This window comes from Canis lupus, chromosome 27 (assembly GCF_048164855.1).
Source record: "Canis lupus baileyi chromosome 27, mCanLup2.hap1, whole genome shotgun sequence".
Classification (NCBI taxonomy): domain Eukaryota; kingdom Metazoa; phylum Chordata; class Mammalia; order Carnivora; family Canidae; genus Canis; species Canis lupus.
In genome coordinates this window covers 12,123,043-12,147,115 of record NC_132864.1, presented here as the reverse complement: position 1 = coordinate 12,147,115, position 24,073 = coordinate 12,123,043, and the positions used below count along the sequence as shown (strand labels likewise).

General features: G+C 44.3%; 1 long non-coding RNA gene across 1 annotated transcript; it reads left to right on the top strand.

Moving 5' to 3' along the window:
- Positions 1-10,170: 10,170 nt before the first annotated feature.
- Positions 10,171-23,447, top strand: LOC140619238 (uncharacterized). The gene is made up of 2 exons (XR_012019161.1): positions 10,171-10,265; positions 22,585-23,447. It is a non-coding gene; the product is annotated as an uncharacterized lncRNA (long non-coding RNA).
- Positions 23,448-24,073: the final 626 nt, after the last annotated feature.

Here is a 24,073-nt window from a genome sequence, read left to right as displayed (position 1 = left end):
GGGGTGAAGACTGGGGTTTTCATAAGGGAATGTGTTTGGAGGTTTATGAAGTGTGCTCTATGGCCTCATGGTGTGAAGCAAATGTAATAATTCACCTTGGGGTGTCCATATTTCCTGTTCTTCCCCTAAAACATAGCACCCTTGACATAATTGATTCTGGATCCCTGGCCCACCAAGGGACAAATGTGTATATAGTCCCTGGAACCCTGGACATCTCCATAGGAATACACCTTAGGCCTATAAATTGTGTGGAAGACATGTTACCATAGGCATACAAGCAACAACTGAAGCATCTGATGGAAGACTATTGAAAGGTGCAGGCATTGTGAATTCCAAACAGAAGGATGATTTTGCCTTCAGTTTGGAGCCTGAAGGAAAAAAAGAAAAGAAAGAGCTGGAGTTCAATGCATGGGGAGTTGGCAGGAATGAAAGCATAAAAATTCAACCAGAAAAGGCCACTGGAGTTTTCCAGCCAGAGAGAGATTCAAAACTGGAATGAATGAACCAGAACTAAAAGTCTCCATTTCCTCCCCGCGTTGTAGGAAAATTGAAAATCTCAGTCCTCTCCGGATTCCAGTGGAAATAACTGCTCCCTTAATAATGGCAAAGCAAAGATCTGGGCCATATTATGCCAGCGTGTTTCTCTTCTGTGTCTTCCTGTCTGCTCATGGTGGTCGGTTCCAGCCCAAAGGTTACCCCCACCCCCGTTGTAATCACCCTCCTTTTTCACTGTCACAGGGCAATTTTGTTTTGAATCCTGTGAAAGTGACTTTAGTATTTGGCTTGGAAAAATGGCTTCTTTAACTCAATTTGTGCCTTCCCCAGGACAGCCCATTAAGAAGTGCCAAAGGCAGCTGAGGCCTCTGTCTCGGCTCCCCCAAGCAGCACAGTCCTGCCCCCCTCAGATACAATAGTGTGGGCTAGAACCTAGACCCACGGGACGTGAGATCTGGGGTCCTCTCTTCTGACTGTTGTGTAGGTAAATAAGGTTGATAGGCAGAGGAGTGAGCTTCACATTCTCAGGAAGGACAGAATTTTACAAACCCAACATGCCGTCGTTAGCTGCATTAAGGCAGGAACAATGCACAACAGACATCACCCCTGCTCCCATCCCTTCCTCCTGAGAATGTGAGGCCCTGTCAGACCAAAGCTGCAGAGGGCTCCTTCCCAGCTGTCTAAAAAGTCTTGGGATGACTGGTCAGAGGCACTAGAGAAGCAGATCCCTGAAAACAGACTGGGGTAGAAAAGGTTATAATGCTTCTCCCGGACTGTTAATGAAGCCCTGGAAAACACAGTGTGCCCCTTGCTTCTGAAGCCGGCTGTGACAGAAGCAGCTGAGACTCTATTTTTCCAAGTAGCAGGAAACCGCTGTGCCCCATGTGCCTGGTTCTGAAAAGCACTGTTTGGGAGACCAAAGGGAGGGCTGCTTCTGCCCAGGGAACTAAAAATAAAGCTCCTGGAAGGGGTATTTTGGGGATGCTGTGGGGGCAGGGATTGACATGTGTACTTTAGGGCTGTGGTTTCCAAACTATGTTTTATGAGGGCCCTAGGGAGGAGGATGGCGGTGCCTGGGGGCCCAGCAAGGGCCCAGCAAGGCTGCCCCAGGCCTCTGCTTTAGCCAGCCTGCCCTGGCTGTGCCCCAAGTCAGGGAGTCCACCTGGTGAGAAGATGTGTCCATCTAGTGCTTACAGTGGCCTCAGTAGGCCCACAGGTGGTATCAGGGAGCCCGAGGGGCAAAATTTAAGGAGGGGCCACTTTCAGCGGACAGAGCGAAGGGGTGGGCCTGAGGGTGAGCTCCCCTGTCCCTAGGCAACTTCTGGTACCTGAGACCCCAGAATCCCCTGCTAAAAGCGCCGAGCCTGGGAGAGACCACCTTGCTGGCGTGTGTCCCCCCAGATCCGAGGGTGCCCAAGAGGCAGCTTTAAGGCGCCGTGGGTGGGGCTAGATTTGCAGGCTGGGGGTCAGTCTGAGCATGCACAAGGCTCCCGGCAGTGCAGGGCGCACGGTGTCCACTTAGCCCCAGTGCAGGGAGGGGCACGCTGTGTGCGGTGTACCTGCGCCCTACACGTGTCCACACACGTGACCACACGCAGCCCTGAGGTGTGCCAGTTTCTCTTCACAGCCCCCAACATCACCCATGAGGCCACCCTGGAGGCGGCATCTGAGAGCCCATCTCATCCCCTTCCTCCTTTAGGGCCTGGGGTCCGGGGGGCCCCTGACTCCCACCCGGAATCCCTCAGGACCCCTTAGGCCACACTACGCGGCCGAGCACCATCGCAGTAGCAGCTTTTAATCTGCTATGGCGCCGCGTCGCTCACTTCCTAGACAGACTGGTTTGTGTCTCCTTTAGTTGGAAGCGACAGAAACCCCAACTGGGTTAAGCACTAAAAATAATTTATTGTCTCATTTGACCACAATTGCCGAGTCCCAGTATAGGTGGGATGGATATGGGCATCTGCACGTCATCAAGATGCAGTTTCTAGGGACGCCTGGGTGGCTCGGTGGTTAAGCGCCTGCCTTTGGCTCAGGGCATGATCCTGGGGTCGTGGGATGGAGTCCCACATCGGGCTCCCTGCGTGGAGCCTGCTTCTGCCTCTCTCTGTGTCTCTCATTAAAAAAAAAAAAAAAAAAAGATGCAGTTTCTAGCTGAGTCCCTTCCTGGCCTCTTCCTGGAAGCCACTGGTTGGACCACGCTTGCTCCTCGGGCTTGAAAGATGGCAGCGCCCAGACTTTAGAGAAAAGCCGGCCAGTTCCTTGTTCCCAGCATGCCTATCAAAATTCTGTGGCCTCTCATTGGCTCTTGCTGAGCCACATGACAAACATGAACCAATCGCTGTGGCCCTGGGGTCCCTGGAGCCCTGCTGCCCTGGTGGATCCTGGTCAGAGCCAGTCTCAAGGTTACGTGGGGAGGCTGCCCAGAGGGCGGCTGAGCTCCCCTTCTAGAAGAAACTAAATGAATGCCAAGACTTGTTATCTATATAAAAAAGAAAGAAGGGGCACCTGGGTGGCTCAGTGGTTGAGCATCTGCCTTCGGCTCAGGTCATGATCCCAGAGTCCTGGGATCGAGTCCCGCGTCCGGCTCCCCACAGGGAGCCCGCTTCTCCCTCTGCCTATGTCTCTGCCTCTCTCTCTCTCTCTCTGTGTGTGACTATCATAAATAAATAAAAAATTAAAAAAATATATTTATAAAAAGTTTTTTAAAAAAGAAAAAGTGAACGGATGCTGGGCAGGGAGACCAACAGATGCCTGCTTGGTCAGCAGATCTTATTGAGATACAATAAGGATACTAAAGACTCTGAAATTCGTCTAAAACCGGAGGTACATCTGTGGGAGTGGGAGGACCCCGTTTTTTCTAGGGCCATAGGTTGCTCCCCTGTCTCCACATTCTTTGAAATTTATAAAACCTTTTCACATCCAGGGTGTGGCTCAAGGGTGAAAGAAAAGAAGAAAAAGAAAAAAGAAAAAGAAAAAGAAAGAAAGAGTTGCTCTTTAATTAAATAAATTACTTAATACTCTAAAGCTTTGTGATGATGTAAAGTGCAAGTTTTATATACAGGGCACAAGAGGTTTTAATAGATTCCACTTGTGTTCCAAATTAAAACAATGTTAAAAGCCTTAGTAACCCTAGCAGAGAAGAAAAGAAAAAAGGAGGGGGAAAACCCACCCCTCTTATTTCCAAATCACTACCAGTGGAATTTTAAAAATTATTTACACACTTCTCCGTGAGTCCCTTTATACATGACAGGTTTGGCAGGAAACCCTGAGGCAATAATTTAAAACAGAGGTTGGGAGTGTTTAAAGAACTCCCCCCACCCCTCTTTTCCAAAATAAATGTACCATCAGATCCTCAAAAGTGGTGACTTTTCCTAAGAAAAGGCTGTAGCGTTAGGAGCTGGGGGCCTGTGGGTGCCATATGAGGTGAACTGACAGTACAACGTGGTTACTTTCTGTGGATTCTAGAACATACTGAGCCATACGGTCCTTGAAACCTGGTGGAAAGAAAGACCAGTTCCTTGACACAGATCATTACATTCCGATTTAGGTCGAACTTCTTTGCTCAAATGGAATTATGAATGCATGACAGTGTGTTTTGGTTTTGGGTTTTGTTTTTCTAAATTCACCAGTCATCATCTACTAAACTCTGTATGGAGTTTTGTTCAAAGTAATACCAGGAAGACTCCACTCCTCACCTGCTAATGTGGACATTCCAAAGGTGACAAAGAAAGCATCATTAGGGTGAGGGATAAATCACCAGGTCCCGCCCAGCAAGGGAAGGGGTCATTGTTGAACAGTTGCAGTATATGTGGGTTATGTGGAAATGCATTTGGAAAGGCTCTGCCAGTGGGGAAGGAAGAGATGAAAACTAATCCCAAAGCCTCTCAAATGTTGCTCAGCTGCCTTTCAGAGGGAGCACTGGGAGATGATGCTGGTGTCGGGACCCCCCTCTTGAATTTCTCGGGTGGTCATTATCTCCACTCAGCTTCCAATCACCACAGCCTGAAGCCTTTTTGGAGGCCACTTTGGCCACCCAGGCAGGCAAGAAGTGCCAGGGATTGATTACCACTCACCCACCAAACCCTCAACCAGTGGCTCTGGGCAATTGTCTAAATCTCCAGTTCACTAACCTCTTTGGGGACCTAATTCCTCTATCAAAAAGTAAATTTCTAAATTTTGGAATAATTTTAGACTTACAGAAGAGTTGCAGAATAGCATATAGAATTCCCAGGCACCCTCCCCTCAGTTTCCCCCGATGATGTAATCTGACACATCCAAAGGACAATGATCGAAACTAGGAAATTGACATCGATGTGAAACTAGGAACTAAACAACAAAGCCTTATTCGAATTTCACAAGTTTTTCCATTAATGTCCTGCTGCAGGGGCCCATGGTGCAGTTAGCTGTCACGTCTCTGGTTTGCTCTCATCTGTGGCAGTTTCTCTGCATTTCCTTGTCTGTCCTCCATCACCCTGACGTTTTTAAAGAGCACTGGTCAGTGACTTCTGAGAATGACTTTAAATCTGGGTTTGTCCGATGTTTCCCCATTTTTTTTTTAAATTTTTATTTATTTATGATAGTCACAGAGAGAGAAAGAGAGGCAGAGACACAGGCAGAGGGAGAAGCAGGCTCCATGCACCAGGAGCCCGATGTGGGATTCGATCCCGGGTCTCCAGGATCACGCCCTGAGCCAAAGGCAGGCGCCAAACCGCTGCGCCACCCAGGGATCCCTGTTTCCCCATTTTTAAATGAACTTATATATTTCTGGCAAGAATGCCCCAGGGTGATGTCGGACTTTTGTTTTGATGACATTGTAGCAGGAGGCACATGCTGTCCATAGGGCCTTCTTCCTGGTGATGTTGACCTTGATCCCTTGGTTAAGGAAATGCCTGCCAACTTTCTCCTTTGTAATAGTGACATTTTTCACTTTGCAGTTACCGCCCTTGGGGAAGATCCTTTGAAACCTTGCAAATATCCCATTTCTCCTCATACTTTGGCTCTCTGATTTCAGTCTCCAGTGGTGGGTCTTATCTGCCTCTATGCATAGTGTGCTGTTTGCTTAATGGTGATTTTATATCTCTCTCCAGTATTTATTTGGAATTTACTAATATAGCTTACTTATATTTATTTACGTAGTTATTTCTTATGTGACTTATTACAGTTATTAATTAGAATGTCACTTTAAGGAAGAGCTAACCCTGTTGGGTGGGGTTGTTCTGGGGCACATGCTTTGCTCCATTGCCTGGAAGGTTACTGAGAGGGTGGGCTCCATTGCCCACAGTCACAGCGGGAAGTGACGGATACTTCCCTGGCTTCCTTCCTTTTCCTGCCTCACTTTCTACTCCCTGGTACTGCCTGCTGCAGCTTCCAAGTAGTGTTCCTATACTTAAATCCTGACTGAAGGTCTGCTTTTGCAGGACCCCAAAGTAAGACAGCTTCTCTCATGGAAAAAGAATTTCCTCCCTACTTAATAGGGCAGGTGTAAAGACAGGTGACCCCAGGGTGCGCTGTGGTTACATGAACAGCTCTGAGGTAAAATCAATTGGGGTAAACTTATAAACTCTGAATAAAACTCTGAGCTCTACTTATTCCCCAGTAGCCCATTTTTTTCTCCAAATAATCTGGTTAACTCAACTTTTCCTTGTATTTTGCTTAAATGAATGCAACCTAACAGATTATATTTTAGAACCTTTGAAAGACACCCAACAGAATGTTCCAAAGGAACAGGATTATTTTTGCACAGCCAAATGGTAACATAAATTCAACTTCCTGTGGCCAGCCCCAGGTTCCCACACAACCCGAGGCTAGGCTGTTTTCTAGAAGAATCAAGGGTGTCCAGCAGAGACAGATGGCATTGGGAATAGCCAGAAATGCCACCTTCTGTTACATTTTGGGCAGTCAAGTGGCTGACAGAACTAAGGCTTTGGAGCTAAGTGGTGGCAGCAAGGCCCTGTGGCTGGCTGGAGGACCAATGGGTTTACCAGATTTCAGAATCAGGCCTCTACTGCTGGTGTTGGGAGACACGTGGCGTCTTCAGTTCTGGTTTCCAGGAAACCTGGCATGGAGGAAATGAGTATGACAAGTGTCGAAGATTGTTTGGTTTGGTCGTCAACACAGATGACACTGACTCAGAGAGCCCCCCACCCAGCAAGCTCCTTGAGTTGGTGACAGCTTAGGTCAGGCTCCTCACTAGAAAGGGGTGCAGGGTACGGATAAAACACCAGCTGACCCAGACTTCCCATTGTACCTTTTACCAATTTTGAAACACACATCATTTTAAACTACAAATGTTATTATTATTCTTAAAGATTTTATTTATTTATTCATGAGAGACACAGAGAGAGAGGCAGAGACACAGGCAGAGGGAGAAGCAGGCTCGAAGCAGGCTCCATGCAGGGAGCCTGACGTGGAACTCAATCCCAGGTCTCCAGGGTCAGGTCCTGGGCTGAAGGCGCTGCTAAACCGCTGAGCCCCCTGGCTGCCCTAAACTACAAATATTATTGAGGGGATATTATTTGTTCAATTTTAGGTTGCTAGGAGAACAAAGAGAAGGAAAAGGAAGATGTGATGGGAAATGCAAATCTAGTGCAAATTCACAATCTATTGTTTAAAACCTTTTTGTTACCCAAAATCAAGTGTGTTGAAGGAGTCAGAATATTTTTGGAATTTTGACAAATAATCTGTTGTAGATACTACGTGTTACGGAACACCTTGTGGGGTTTAGGGGAGAGCTCTGGGCTAACACATTATTTTCTGTGGGAAATTGTAGGAATATTCACACTAAAATGGATAAGCAAGGACTTTGTCACCTCACAGCCAGTCAGTCCAGGTTTTGCTGCCAAATGAATGATGAGAAAGCTTCACCAAGCAGAATCTGGTACAAACGTGCTGCTCTGTTTTTTGGAAACAAAGCTGTGCTTTGGGGAGAGAAGCAGAATGCAGATGACCACATGAGGACTTTGTGGTAGAAGTTGATGGTGAACAGGAGAGGCATGTAATAGAAAATCGTGGCTTTGCCCTCCCTCCTCCCCAAGGTCCCACCGGATTCCTGGGGGCTGGCTACAACCCCCACCCCCGCCCCGCCCCTTTGTCATCCCTCAGGATCTGTGGCATTCAAGACACCCGAAAACAGCCCTGTTTCCTTGGCGGTGCCTCATAAAAGGAGAAAAGTTTGGCAGAGAAGGAGATAGTGCACTGGAAGGGAAAATGTACACGCACTGGCAGTTTATTTCCATTTAGGCCCACCGTCTTCCCGGGGTTGGAGGGGGCATGGAGGACTAGAAATTTGCTCTGCACCATTTAGAGAAGTACTGAATTGAAACGTGTGAGTAGGGCTTTGAAAGCATAATGGAATGCAGATCCTATTCTTAAAAAAAAAAAAAAAAAAAAAAAAAAAGACATTTTAAATAAGAAGTCTTTCAGGCTCCTCCTTCCCTCCCTATGATTTATAGGTTTGTAATTAACCATGGCATTGACCAGTCAGATCCAAAGCCTGTACTGCTGGGGTTCACCGGGGCCAGGCACCCGCAATCCTTTCACAGAATCAGCAAGTCAGTGCTTGTACTCATTTCCTGTTTCTGTTATAACAAATTGCCACAAACTCAGTGGCTTCAAACAGCACAAATTTATTATTTTGCTCTTCTGAGGTCCCAGGCCTAAAGCGGGTCTCACTGGGGTAAAGTCAAGGTGTTGGCAGGATTGTGTCCTTCTGGAGGCTCTAGGGGAGAGTCCTTTCCTTGTCTCTCCAGCTTTCAGAGACCACCCCTCTCCTTGGCTCATGGTCCCTTCCTCCATGTTCAAAGCAAACAGTGGCCATTCTTGTCTTTCTCAGGCTGCAGCTCTCTGACATTCTCTTTTCCAGCTCTTACCAACTTTTGTGATTACATGAGGCCCACCTGGATAATCTGAAATAACTTCAGTCGATTAGCAACTTTATTGTACATGTAACCTTAAATCCCCCCTTTGCCATGTAACCTAACATACTTATAGGTTCCAGGGGTTAGAATGTGGACATCTTTGAGGTGGGGGCTGTTATTCGGCCTCCCACAGAGCTGATTCCCAAGGTGGAGTGAGCTAGTCACACAAGAGGAAATGGAAGATGTGGGCAGGAGGAGACTACTGTGGGTTAAATAAAAGTAATCATAATAGCAGCTTTTATTACACGTTTACCATGAACTTGGCCCATTACATTATTTTACCTCATTTTATTCTATGAGGTAGATCCTATTAGTATGCTAATGATATAAGGGAGGAGAAACAGGAGCTTCTACAAGTTAATTAATTAATTAATTCAATTATTATTATCGTGCTCGCTTCGGCAGCACATATACTACAATTATTATTATCATTTAGAGAAAGAGAGAGTGCAAGTGGGGTTGGGGAGGGGCAGAAGTTGAGGGAGAGAATCTTAAGCAGGTTCCACGCTCAGTGTGGAGCCCAATACAAGGCTCAATCTCATGACCCTGAGATCATGACCTAAGCCAAAATCAGGAGTTGGATGCTTAACCGATTGGGCCACCCAAGCGCCCCAATTAATTCAATTTTAACAATCACATGTGGCAATAGGCTACCATAATGAACAACACAGTTCTGTTAACTAAAATTAACAGTTAAGATTAGTTATTAATTAGTTGAGATGTGGGATAGCTAACATTTCAAGTGTTCAGTACACAGGTGGCCAGTGGTGACCATGTTGTACAGCACAGATACAGACCATTTCTACCATTGCAGAGAGTTCTGTTGGACAGTGCTGTGGTAGGGGATAATATCTTTCCCAACATCACACCGTTAGAAAGTGAGAGAGTCATGGTTTGAACCCAGTGCTTTGGTTTGAGAATCTAAACTTGGAACCACCATATTATATAGATGTCCCTGAACATCTACTTCTCTAACTAGGTCTAGGGGCATTGAAATATAGCTCATGTTGGTAAAACCATTCTACATCTTGGTCACATTTTCCTCATTTTAACCCCTTTTTAGGAAACACATGGGTTCTGGTTCTCATGTTCCTCTGACATTTGCATTTAGCATTTCAGTGCTTGTACCTTGAGCCACAAGCAGAAACCAGATGCTGGTCCCCTAAGCCCTTCTGCCTCCCGTTAGCTGCATGGCACCAAATGGACATGACTGTATTGCGCCTGCTCTTTCATTTGCCTCCCAAGGGTGGGTGGAAGCCCCCAAGTCATCCAAACAAGTAAGAAGGGGAAGGAGATAGAGAGCCATGAGTAGTCAAATCAAAGAAAAGGGCACGTGTTTATCAAATAGTTTCCTTGTGCTGCAGGGTTAGGTAGATCAGAGACGCTGGTCTACTGATCCCAACATGGAAATGCATCCGATTTTCCTCTGACTTTTTCTGCTGAAGATGGCCAGCTTAACTTTAATGATGGTGACAGCAGCTACATTTTCAACCCCCAGGACATGCCATTGTTCTAACCACTCCCGTGTATTAGCCCATTACCCTCTGAGGCAAGGACTATTGTTCCATCTCCAGTTCACAGTTGAAGATGCAGAACATTTCAGCCCTTCCCTCGGGCCACCCAGCCAGGAATGGTGGGGCAGGATGTGAACCCAGCAGCCTGACTCTGGGTTCTGGGCTCTTTACCTCATGCAATCTCTCCTCCTCTGTGTCTTGAATGCCAACCCAAGGGTCATTTTCTTTCCTTTTTCAATTGCCTGTGTCACTTGCTGATGGAACTAGAAGGCCAGCCTGCCTGGTGTTAGAGAGAGAGCCTTCCCCATGAAGGTAAGCCGGGCTACAGAAGGTGTAGCAGGTGAGTATAGGCTTGTGTGCTGTCCCAAGAATGATCCCCAACCCGTCTCTGCTGGGTCTCAGCCCTGGGCCCCTCGAGGTCTGGCAGGAGTAGCCTAGTCTGTGCCAAGCTCCGACTTCTAGGGAATGGAAAAGAAGTGTTTTTGGAACCAAAAAGGGAAACCAGAGAGAGGAGAAGTGTGAGAAAACCAGACTATGTCCCACCTAGGCCTGATTATCCTCAGAACTGTGGACAGATTGGGCTCAGGTATATGCAGACCTCACCAGGGAGCTCCCCAGGCTGGGTCAGCTCAACCCCAGGGCTACCCTGAACATAGCCCTGCACTTTCATTACTTAGATGACAGGCATGTTAGCAGGCACCTCACGCTGTTTTGGCTACTGGCTTCATTACCGGTCACCTGTTCTCCAGGGCCTTCTGGATATTTCTCTTCAATCTGAGAAAGCTCCTTTTGTGCGGCTGTGAAATCCCAAATGCAAAGGGCAGTGTACAGAGCAAACAAACCTGCTAGAGGCAGACAGAACTTTCCAGAATTCCTGGCCTGGCAAAACCAGCCTCCTCCTGAGCAGTTTGATGTGTGACACATTTCACAGTTTACAGAATGACTTAAAAATTTTTTCTTTTTTAAAATTTTCATAAGGAAATTTTTCCAAGGAAGCTTTGAGAAAGATAAATGATGCTCTTGTGCAGGGACTTGACATTAAATGTTCACTCAACTTTCTCAATGGACCCTTGGGGGTCAAATGTGGGCCGGCAAGTCCCAGCCTGTAGAAGGACAGTCGTCCAACCTGCAAGGGAAAGTTTCCAGTTGCCTGTGGGGGACCAAAATGCTGCAAGGACAGAGCAAATATTTATTTTCAGCCTTGGGCAAAAATTTTAAATTCATAAATGTATGAATTACAAGAGTCACTGAAGCAAAGTGTAAATCATTCAGGACTGTCTGCATTCTGTGAATTGATGGTGCATTAAGAATGTGAAAACCAGAATGATAGGAATGAGAGATATTTAGTTTATCATAGAAGTGTAATGCTAAAAAAAGCCCCAAACACGGAGAACATTCAGGGCTGGTTGAAATAAAACACAGCGTTCCACCATGCAGGCCACCTGATATTTACTCCCACTTTGGTTTCTGCTTCTCGCTCTTGCCACATTTTGGCTCAGCATCGATTTCTGGTATTTTCTTTCAATTTATTTGCTGTTCAAACAGCCCTGGATCTTCAGGTTATTTTCCACATTTGACTTTAACCCTTTCTTTCCTCCCATCCAACAGACAGAAAAGTGCTTCCTTATTGTCCTTTTCCATTTATATTCAGCTGAATTTGTAAATCTTTAACAAATATATTTAGCATGTCAGGAGATTTTTATGAATTGCAAAAAACTAAGAAGAAAATGGATCAACAAAGATGGTTGATATCTCGTATAATCCCTACTTACAGGGGGTTGGGGGTGAGTGGGTGACGGGCACTGAGGGGGATACTTGACTGGATGAGCACTGGGTGTTATTCTGTATGTTTGTAAATTGAACACCAATAAAAATTATTTTATTAAAAAAAAAATCCCGGGATCCCTGGGTGGCGCTGCGGTTTAGCGCCTCCCTTTGGCCCAGGGCGCGATCCTGGAGGCCCCCGGATCGAATCCCATGTCCGGCTCCCGGTGCATGGAGCCTGCTTCTCCCTCTGCCTGTGTCTCTGCCTCTCTCTCTCTCTCTCTCTCTCTCTGTGTGACTATCATAAATAAATAAAAATTTATTTAAAAAAATCCCTACTTATAAACCCTAAATCTTTTAACACTTGGAAATTCAAACAGTACAGAAAAGTACAATGCAGAAAATGAATTCCCTTTCCTACAGACCCTCCTTTTTAGGGCTGCCACATTTAGCAAATTAAAATATAAGGTGTCCAGTTAAATTTGAATTTTAGCTAAACGAAAACATTTTTTTTTTGGTGTAACTATGTCCCACATGTTGCAGGGATATACTTATACTAACTACTATATCTCTATCTCTATCTCTATCTATCTATACATATATATATATATATATATGCATTGTTTAATCTGAAATTCACATTTAACTGGTGTTCCCTGTTGTGCCTGGCAATCCTACCCTTTCCCCACCTGGGTTCTCTCCCCAAAAGTAACCACTGTAAGTACATCTGTAGGATAAATCCCCAGTGGTAGGATCGAGGATCAGAAGAATCTAGCTGAATTTAGACTGGGTTGGAGGAATTTACCGGAGTAAATAAAACACTATAGTAAGCTCCATACCACCGGTCTTCTTGAGGAGCATTTTTTAAAGTGCTGGCAAAAGGTGGATCCTCACAACAAAGGAAATGATCAACAAAATGAAAAGACAGTTTATGGAATGGAAGAAAATATTTGCAAACCCTCTGTCTGATAAAGGGTTAATATACTGACTATATGAAGAACTGCTGTGACCCAATAGCAATATTAAAAAAAAAACAACCTGATTTAGAAACGGGCAAAGGACCTATAGACATTTTTCCAAAAAAGACAAACAAATGACCAACAGGTACATGAGAAGATACTCAATATTGCTCATCATCAGGGAACTGCAATTCAAAAGCTGATATCTCACCGCAGTGAGATATCACCTCGTACCCATTAGAATGTCTTTTATTTAAAAAACAAATGTTGGTGAGTGCGTGGAGAAAAGGGAACACTTTTTTTTTTTTAAAGATTTTATTTATTTATTCATGATAGTCACAGAGAGAGAGAGAGAGAGGCAGAGACACAGGCAGAGGGAGAAGCGGGCTCCATGCAGGGAGCCCGATGTGGAATTCGATCCCGGGTCCCCAGGATCGCGCCCTGGGCCAAAGGCAGGCGCCAAACCGCTGCGCCACCCAGGGATCCCAAAAAGGGAACACTTTTGCACTGTTTATAGGAATGTCTGTTGGTGCAGTCACTATGGAAAGCAGTATGGAGGTTCCTTACAAATTGAAAACAAAACTACCATATGATCCAACAAGCCCATGTCTGGGTGTATATATCCAAAGCAATTAAAAGCAGGCTCTTGAAGAGGTATCTGCACTCCTATGTTCACTGCAACATTATTCACAATAGCCAAGATATGGAAGCAATTTAAGTGTCTGTGCAAAAGAAAATATGGTGTACACACATACACATACACACAATGGAATATTATTCAGCTTTAAAAAGGAAGGAAATTCTCCCTTATGGGACAGCACAGATGAACCTGGAGGATATAACACTGAGTGAAATAAGCCAGATTCAGAAGGACAAATACTAAATGATGCCACTTATATGAAGAATCTAAGAGTCAAACTCAGAAGCAGAGAGTGGAATGGTGGCTGCCAGGGGCTCAGGGGTGAGGGAGGGAAAAATGGAAAGGAATAGAGGGTACAAAGTTTGGGTTACACATAGTAAATAAGTCCTAGAGATCTACTGTGCCTATAGTTAACTACATTGTATTGTATACTTAAACATTTGCTAAGAAGGTAGATCTTATGTCAAGTGTTCTTATAACACACACTAAATAATAATAAATAAGAGTGTAGGAGGAAACTTTAGAGGTGATGGATACATTTATGACGTAGATTGTGGTCATGGTTTCATGGGTGTATACTTATTTCCAAACCCATCAAATCGTGGACATGAAATATGTACAGCTTTTTAAAAAAAGAGAGATGGATTTTTGATCTCCTGCCTAACTGGGCTTCTGGGGATTGAGACCGAGCCAGTGAAACGGGAAGATGGAGAGTCACAAGATGGGCAGTGTTTCAGGAATGGATTTCACTCAGAATTGAAGGTTTGAATGACACTGGCCACTTTGAATTCATGAAATGACCAGCTCTTGTTGAATCGTCCTTGAAAACACAGGGTTTGCTTGTTATTGAGCACTTGAAGAACTGATATATGAAAATTTCTCATCAGTACTGGATTTTGGTCATGTTGACAAGGCCAGTAGCTTTTCTTTTCTTTCCTTCTTTCACATTTCTTTCTAAGCACAGATCATCTCTGGACTTTAGCCAGAAGTTGGACGTCATTATCGTCCCATTTGATCTTGTGTCCTCACCACCTGCTCTTCCAATGGTAGGTTCAGTGTGTGTATTTACACACCTCCCACTGTTTGTTTTCAAACCAAATATGTGAGAAGGAAGCAAAGGCCACTCCTTGTTTGCTTTGCCTTGCAAAGCCAGCATGGGTGAATGGGATCAGCTCATGTGCCCAGTGTAACCACCCTAACCTCCCATTACCAAGACTGCTGAGAACTCTTGGTCCATAATGGTGCTTTTCAAACGTTATACATAATTTCAGTATATTTTAGCATTCTAATACATTACACTTACACACATGTACGTAGGTGAGAGTCAAATATTTAACATCTGGTCAGGCCAGGAGGCTGATGATCAGAATTTGGTCTTAAAACTGAGCCAGGTCTTGGAAACTTCTGGCTGTGTCAGAAATTAACCCTTTTGATGATAAGGGTGCGTGTGTGTGTGTGTGTGTGTGTGTGTGTGTTGTCCCAAGGCAGCAGGAGGGCATGTGCATAGGCAGCAGCTATCTACCAACCAGTAGAAATTGCACTTTGGTATTTTAACAATTATAGTTGTAATTGTTGAATGCCAGCTGAACTAAGTTTGCATATGTACACAGAAACAAAAACTTCATAAAACAATACTTATCTTTTCTGCTGTGATGCATTCTGAGTTGTTCTGTTTTGTTTCATTTCATCCATCCCTATCCATTCTTTCATTTAAAAAAAAATGCTGACCCAGACCTTCTGAGTTGATTTCATGATGTACCAATTGGCAGTGAACCTCGGTATGAAACACAGTTCTATTCTGGTAGTTCTCAAACTTCCTCATGCCTACGAACTATTTGGGAAGCCTGTTAAAAATGCAAATTCCCCATTCTAGTTCTGATGGCCTGCAAACTATATTTTGGAAGTCCTTGATGCAAGTGGTTAAAGAACCTTTCTTGCAGAAACACCCATTGACCCCAGGATATGAAGCACACATATGTGCATGCACACACACATCCTTATCCCTTTTTGGATGCTGTACACTGTCGCGTTTATCTATGTGTGCAATCTGTATTGAAGCAGGAAAGATACTTGCAGTTGTAAACAACTGAAAATTCAAATTAAACTGATTGAATACAACACAATGAATTTACTGACTTGTAACTGAGAAGTACAGGGCCACTGGCTTCAAACAAGGCAGGACCCAGCAGCCCAGATGACAATAAGGACCTACTTTAATCAACTTGGTCTTCTGAGTTGTTAGTGCCACCTTGGTCATATCCAACAAGAAAAAGAGGGAATCTATAACCAAAGCATTCCAAAATTAGGTCTTGTCCTTCTTTGACCTGATTTGAACCCAGACATGGGGTGGTCAGATGGACCTGTTGACTGGCTTGTCCATAAGATCCCACCCTAGAGGTAAGGATGAGGTCAATCCTATGTAAATCCTGGCTATTCGGGTGCTCTTTGGCAGTGGCAAGGGGAGGTAAGATGCTGGCAATGGCAAGGAATCAACAACTCTACCTCCGTGTACTAAGACCACCCTTCCTTAATGATCATAGTTTTGAAAAGCCATGAAATTGTGTAAAAAACCAGCAATGAGATGAATTTTAGAATCAGCTTTTCAAGTTAAATTAAAACCCCTCTTAGAAGCTTGTTTGGAATTGCATGGCAATTCTGGATTAATAAGGTGAGGGTGAAGTCAACATCATTACAATATTGAACTTTCTTACCTGAAAAAAACAAGATAATTCCATTGATTCAGGTCTACTCATGTTCTCCAATAAAATTTTGTGTCATCACATAGGTTTTTGGCATTTCTTATAACTTTACGCCTCAGTATTTTCTGGTTTGTTGTTGTTGTTGTTCTTAATATAGTTGGGTCTTTTTGTCTCCGACCTGGTGTAGTTGATTGAGGCTACTATAAAGGAAAGCTACTGGTATTTGTGTATTTATCTTGTATCTGGCCACCCTACTAAACCTTTTTTTTTTTTTGTTTTGTTTTGTTTTTAATATTTTATTTATTTATTCATGAGAGACACAGAGAGAGAGAGAGAGGCAGAGACACAGGCAGAGGGAGAAGCAGGCTCCATGCAAGGAGCCCCACATGGGACTCGATCCCCGGTCTCCAGAATCAACCCTGGGCTGAAGGTGGTGCTAAACTGCTGAGCCACCTGGGCTGCCCTTTTTTTTTTTTTTTTTTTAATATTTTATTTATTTATTCATGAGAGACACAGAGAGAGAGAGAAGCAGAGACACAGGCAGAGGGAGAAGCAACCTTTTTATTAGTTCTAACATACCACGTGGTTCTCCTCCAGGGAATCTTTGCTTCCTTTCCCTCCTCAGAGGCCCTGTAGTTTGTCTCACTCTCTCAAGGGTCATAGGTAGTTTCTTAATTGTCAGTTCCCTCAATCTTTTCTTAGAGTTTATCCCTCTTTATTTTCCTTGGTCATCCTACACTATCCACACCCTACCAGAGCTCTTCTATTTCATGAGTCAAAAACATATTCAACATCTTCAGGTTTAGCATGTAGTACGAAGTGGACACATTTCCCTAGACTTTCCTTAATGTATAAAATTCTTTGTGGAAGGTTATTATTTATAGAATTCCAGACTTTATTTTTTTTAAGATTTTATTTATTTATTTATGAGAGAGAGAGAGAGAGAGAGAGAGAGAGGCAGAGACATAGGAAGAGGGAGAAGCAGGCTCCATGCAGGAAGCTCAACATGGGACTCGATCCTGGGACTCCAGGATAACGCCCTGAGCCAAAGTCAGATGCTCAACCGCTGAGCCACCCAGGCATCCCTAGAATTCCAGATTTTAGGGTAATACTAGGTACCATACTTGGTATCCAGTTTAATTGACTAATGGGACCAGGGGAAATATCACCATGTTTCTGGAGAGGGATATTTTTTTCAGGGCTTGGAGGAGGGCATAATTTGGCCCTCCTTGTTTAAGTTCCAATAATATTTTCCTGCCAGTGATCTTGGAAATAAGGAAGCAAGTATTTTCCCCAAAATTTTATTAGATTTTTAAAAATTGCATATTTTGCTTCCTATAACAGATGAGATAGCATAGAAACAGGTTGTTCACTGCAGCAGTTCAAATGACAGAAATATACAGAAGATGTTAGTAATTCCTCTGTCACCCCTCAGGTCCCCTTGCTCCAGGTAACAAGTAGTAAGTTTATTGTGTGTCCTTCTATGCCATGCTCTATGTTTATAGTTTTTATTTTTTTTTAACAAATGAGAGTATACTATTCACAGTACAACTTGTTGCTCTTTTATTTATTTATTTATTTATTTTTAAATTTTTTTTTTTATTTATTTATGATAGTTACAGAGAGAGAGAGAGAGGCAGAGACACAGGCAGAGGGAGAAGCAGGCTCCATGCACCGGGAGCCCGAAGTGGGATTCGATCCCGGGTCTCCAGGATCGTGCCCTGGGCCAAAGGCAGGCGCCAAACCGCTGCGCCACCCAGGGATCCCTTTGTTGCTCTTTTAAAAAATAAACCTTCAGGCACCTGGGTGGCTCAGTTAGTTAAGTGACTGACTCTTGATTTTGGCTCAGGTCATGATCTCAGGGTCATGATATCAAGCCCTGTGTCAGGCTCTATGCTCAGCCGGGAGTCTGCTTGAGATTCTCTCCCTTTCCCTCTGCCCTCTCCCCCTACTCATGCATGCCCGGTCTCTCCAAATTAAATAAATAAACCTTCTAAAAAAATAAACTTTCAATTTTAGAATAGTTTTCGATTTACAGAAAAGTTACAAAGATAGTACTGAGAGTTCTCATATACCCTTCACCCAGTTTCCTCTGTTGTACATTTGTCAAAACCAAGAAACCAGCCTTGGTAGGTTATTATTAACTCTACCCTTTGTTACCATGTCACTAGTTTTCCCCTAATATCTTTCTGCTGTTCTAGGACCTCATCCAGGATACCACATTGCATTCAGTTATTGTGTCTCCTTAGTCTCCTCTGGCGTGAGACAGATCCTTAGGGTTTCTATGTCTTTTATGACCTTGAAACTTCTGAAGAATATTGGTTCCTCTCAGGGACACCTGGGTGGCTCAGTGTTTGAACGTCTGCCTTTGGCTCAGGGCATGATCCCAGGTTCTGGGATCGAGTTCCACATCGGGCTCCCTGCATGGAGTCTGCTTCGCCCTCTGCCTGCCTTGATTTTGGCTCAGGTCATGATCTCAGGGTCATGATATCAAGCCCTGTGTCAGGCTCTATGCTCAGCCGGGAGTCTGCTTGAGATTCTCTCCCTTTCCCTCTGCCCTCTCCCCCTACTCATGCATGCCCTGTCTCTCCAAATTAAATAAATAAACCTTCTAAAAAAGGTCTCTCTCTGTGCCTCTCATGAATAAATAAATAAATAATTTTTAAAGTAAAAAAAACTAAAAAAAAAAAAAAAAAAAGAAAAGAATAGTGGTTCCTCTCAATTTGGGTTTGTCTAATATATTCCCCTTGCTTAGATTGGGCAATAGGTTTTAGGGAGGAAGACCACAGAGGCCATTCTCATCACATCACATTAATAGTACATACTACTGACATATTACTGATGATATTAACCTTGATCATATGAAGGTTGTTTTTGACTTATATCGGCTATCTCCTCAGGTTAACACACTGCCCTGGTGCATTCCTTCAATCAACTGCATAATGTTTATAGTGTCAGTAAAACAGAGTTCATTCAAGTATTCCAAAGTGCTCATATAAATGTGAAAATAATGTGAAAATTCTCAACTTGATACTTGGATAAGGGTGATTCTCAATATGTGTGTTGAACTAGAATGACACCAATAGGTTTACCATGGTGAGAGTTACATTTGGGAGACAGTGCAGGGGGTGGTGCCAGATGGTCGATGGTGCTTCAGGGAGTGGAGGATAAGTCAACACAGGCCAATGGAACCAAGTGAGAAACCTCCAGGAAGTAGATAAATGAGTGTAAGAATAATTGGGACTTTAGTACAGGTGAGGAAAGAAAGCGGTAGGATGTAGGAATATCAGGCGGAGTCAAGGAGGGCCATTTTAGGGATGTTAAGAAGGATCAGGTTAGAGTCCAGCTGGATCCAGGCACTTGAGATAATCTAGCGATTTCTTGGCTAAGGGGGCAAACAGAAGAAGGAGGCTTTGGGAGTTGGGAGTCTTGGGGCTCTGGCTTCTGTCACATGACCTGGGTACCATCTCCGAGGGGAGATGCCAGCCTGTTGGTTGTCCTGTTGGCCAATGCACATGCTGTTCCTGGTGGGGGAAGGGTAGGCCCTACAGAAATAACAAATCTGGATTTTTCCAGAACTTATTTGCTCATAATGGTTGGAGGAGGGATGGGACTCACCCTTCCCCTTCCACCAGATGAAGACTATCCTCCATAGGAAATCTGGAGTCTGCATTGCAGGATGGCTTTATCATTGAGATGTCAGCATTTTTATTCACACTGGATGGAGTCACTCAGCTTTAGAAAATGAAAAGTTCAGAGTCACTGCAATTTTTTCTTTCTTTTTCCATGAAAGAGGCGTCTTGAATGTTTGTGGCCAAGAACTCCCCACACTGGCCCTGTAACTGCAGCCTGATTTTCTTTCTTCTCCACCTGCCCTCACCCCTCCTGTCTCAAGCAGACAGAAACCAGATCCCACCCCCATCTTCCACAAAGAAATTTCTAATCAGGAACACATGAAGCTTTGTCTAAAAGGTGAGTGATATCAGAGACAGCACACTGCCAGTCGATTATCTCCATTCCTCCTGGAGGATGCAGCTTATTCTGGACCTAATGATTGTGTTTAGGGCTTACATTCTCATTTCACAGATGTTTCCCAGGAAGGGCACAGAGTCAGCTGGCCTTTGTGATATGTGGGTCATATCTTTCAGGGGTGGTGCTCTGCTGCTCCTCTGATCTGGTTCTGCAGAACTTTAGCCATCAGTAATGTACCCTGGTTTCTTAAAATGATGCTATGTGATTCAATCAGGCTACTCTGCACATAGCAATATGACTTTACCAAGACAGCCTGGTGCCTGAACAGTTACTAATACTAGCATCAGCAGCTCTTTGAGTATCATCACCTCACCGGTTGGAAGGAGAGTGGCTGGGCCCCTTTCAGATGTTTTGATGAGGATGTAATGATTATAAGGCCAGAATGACTGATTCCTTCTCCCTTCCTCTTCTCCTTCTCCTCTCCTCCTCTTTCTCCTCCTTCCTCTTCCTTTTCTTCTCCTCCACTTCCTGTTTTTCCTCCTTCTTCTTCCTCCACCTCCTCCTCCCTCCTTTTCTTCCTCCTTCTCTTTCACCTGCTCCACCTCCTTCTCCTCTTTCTTCTTCTCCCCTCCTCCTTCTCCTTCCTCCTCCTTCTCCTCTTCTTCTCCACCCCCTCCTTCTCCTCCTTCATCCTCCTCCTCTTCTCCTCATCCTCCTCTTCTTTCTTCTTCTTGTTCATCTTTTCTTTTTCTGAGGAGAATTCATATAACATAACCACTTTATTATTGTTTTTTAAGATTTTATTTATTTATTCATGAGAGACACACACAGAGAGAGAGAGAGAGAGAGAGGCAGAGATATAGGCAGAGGTTGAAGCAGGCTCCATGCAGGGAGCCCAATGCAGGACTCAATCCCGGGTCTCCAGGATCACGACACCCTGGGCTGAAGGTGGCGCCAAACCGCTGAGCCACCTGGGCTGCCCTAATTAACCACTTTAAACTGAACAGTTCAGACATATAGTACATTCATGATGTTGTTTAACCACCACCTCTATCTTACTCCAATACAGTTTCTTCACTCCAAAAGAAGGCCCTATACCCATTAAATAGTTCCTCTCCATTCTCCCCCACCTCCATCCTCTGGCAACCACCAATCTGCTTTCTACTCTTTGAAGTTACCTGGACCTTTCATATCAATGGAGTTGCACAATATATGATCTTTTATCTGGCCTCTTTCATTCAACACCATGTTTCTGAGGTTCATTTACATGGTACATGTATCAGAACTCCAGTCCTTTTTATGGCTGAATAATATTCCACTGTGTGGATAGACGACAATTTATCTATTCATCTGTTGATGGACATGGAGTTTTAAAAATAAAAATAAAAATAATAATGCCATTAACCAGTCTCCAGAATAATCTTTGCTCCTTGCCACCACTATCCATGTTAATAAAATATTCCAGTGCTAGTTACATGGTTGGAATGGTCATAGAGGTGTGCATAGCTTAAAAGCAAACATAGTTATTGTTAGACAGATGGACTTCAGTTAAACTCCTGGCTCTGCCACTTACTAGCTAGGTAGCCTCACTACCTAGCTACCTCACTACCTAAGTCACTGAGCATCTCACCAAACTGATAATAGGTATCAGAAAATCAATCATTAAAAATAACAACCACCTCCCAGTATTCTTGGGAAGAGCAAATATGGTGACGAATATAAAATACTGAGTACAGTGAGTGTCTGACACATAATGAAAGCTCATCCTGTGAGTGTTGTTTTCTTATTCTTATTTTGTACAGTCTCAAGTTGGGTGGTGGGATCCAAGCATACTGAGTTATATTCAGGCCTGGCTGTGAGATTTTGCACAAGTTGTTTGTGGTCTAGGATTTGGGACTAATTAGGGGATGAGATTGTAACATATTTGGGGATTCCATGAGATGTTCTGTGTCTTGAGAGTTGATCTGTCCCTTTCTTTGGAGCAATGTGTCTATATTGTTGCATTGCGATGGAGACAAAAGAAGAGTTCTCTCTCCATCTCTCTGTATCTTTCTGTTGCTCATCTGTCTCTCTCGGTCTCTCTTACTGACTATCTCTGGCTCCTTCTCTCTTTCAGAACCACTGCTCAATCAGCCTAAACTTTGTCTGACCCCATGTTGCTTATATGTGACACCAATCTTTTCTTTTTTTTTTTTTTTTTTTTGACACCAATCTTTTCTAAACACAGGCTGAGCTCAAAATCCATTATAGAAACACCCAGAAAGTCTGTACGTGGTTATCTCTGAATCGAGTTGAGCCAGGAATTTGGATCCGTTTTTATTTTAACCTTATCATTATTGGTGTTTGATCAGATACAGACTGGCAAGGCAAAGCTCTGTTTGTCAAGGCAAAAGACCAAAAGAATTGGAAAAAGATGACTTTCATATGTTTTGCATTTACAATAGGTAGTTTCCTTACCCTACAAAGAAGCTGACTATTGAACTCCTTGGCATGACAATGCTTTGTAAGGGTTGGGGTGGGGATGGATCAGAGCATGTCATTAAGGGAGATGCTTGAGGTAGAAAATATTGGTTTCCAACCTGACACCCATGTGCTCTCTTTCTTGCCCACCCCTCCTTGACCCAGATGTGGTAAATCCTGATTGGATGAAGCAAACATGCACCTCCATCACCCTTTGCCTGGTTCTGCTTAGACTGTTCTGGCCGATGCAATGGGAGAGGTCTCCTGGGGGCTTCTGGGAAGGGGTTCTAGCTCCTATAAAAGAGACACAAGGAAAAGACTGACCCCTTTTCACCTCTGGATGCTGTGTATAGATGTTTTCTCAGAGCTGTGGCAGCCATCTTGAGATCACGAGGGGGTGACCCTGAGGATGTCAGTAAGAAAGGAAGAACCTTGATGTCATCGCTGGGCTACTGAATCAACCAGCCCTGGAGCTGCCCTACATCTGAATGTCTTGTTAGAGGTGATGATCAATGCCTTCATCATTGGAACACTTCTGTGTGGGCTTCCTGGGACTTCCAATGAAGCCCAGGCCAACTGATGCCAGGTCTGATGACTCCAAATCATGTCACCTGGAAGTAACAGATGGCACAGGTGGTTGGTCAGCAGAGTCTGGTTGAATCCCTTACTGATTAACCTGTTGTTGCCTGCTTCTTCAATCTGTGCCCATAAATGAGAAGATCTGCTGTCCTTTTTTTTACATCCAAATCACCATGGCCCAAGAAAGGAAATGAACTTCTTCACAAGGACTCCCTGGGGAGTTTCGAAAGGCTTTCCCCACAGAAACAGAACAGGAAGCAGTCACTCATCTCGGTCTCAGACCTTTTCATGTGAAAGCCACCTGCTCCCTTCCCTCGGTCTCGTGTATTCCATGGGGACCAGAGACCGCCTGCTGCAAGAGATAGTCTTGGGGGAGGAAGGAGCTGGCAGTTGTTCTTAGAATGGTGCTTAGGGCAGTACTGGTCACAAAATAAATCTGGGTAAACATAGCTCTTGGTGTCAGCCTCAATTCTTCTTCTCTTTGATAGGCAGTGTCTTTAGCAGGGATGTGTTTAGCCTTAAATGCCACACAGGCCATCTGCCATCCCTTGAGGCGGCTCAAGGGATATCCTCTTAGAGGACTAAAGAACTGACAAAAAAGAAGAAGGAAATACCAGGACAGGGAGAAGAAGGAGGGAAAAAGCCGGTAAGGGAGTGAGGAGGGAGCAAGGGGAGGAAGAGAAAGTAGCCATGGTCAAGGGCTTGTGGTGCGGGTGCTCCGTGGCTATCCATGCCTTGGTTTGCAGGGGACGCTCCCAGGGGAGCTGGGTTTGTATGTGGGTGTCTTTCATTCCTGCTCAACTGGCCCCTCGCTGGGCTCCTGCACTAGAGGCAATCAGGTGTCCTCTAATTGGGAGCAGCTGAGACTCAGAGGCTTTTTGCAACATATATTGTTTCCAGAGCCTCCTTCTTCCTGTGGCTTCTGTTTTTCTTATTAAGCACTGCTTCTAAATTTGTAGCTAAAAGAGAGACAGCAAAACTACTGTAGAAAGCATGAGTCTTCCCAGCCCCGTGCTTGCACCCTACTAAGGGGAGAACAGTAGGTTTCGGTGTCCAGAGATGCTTTCTGGCGGTG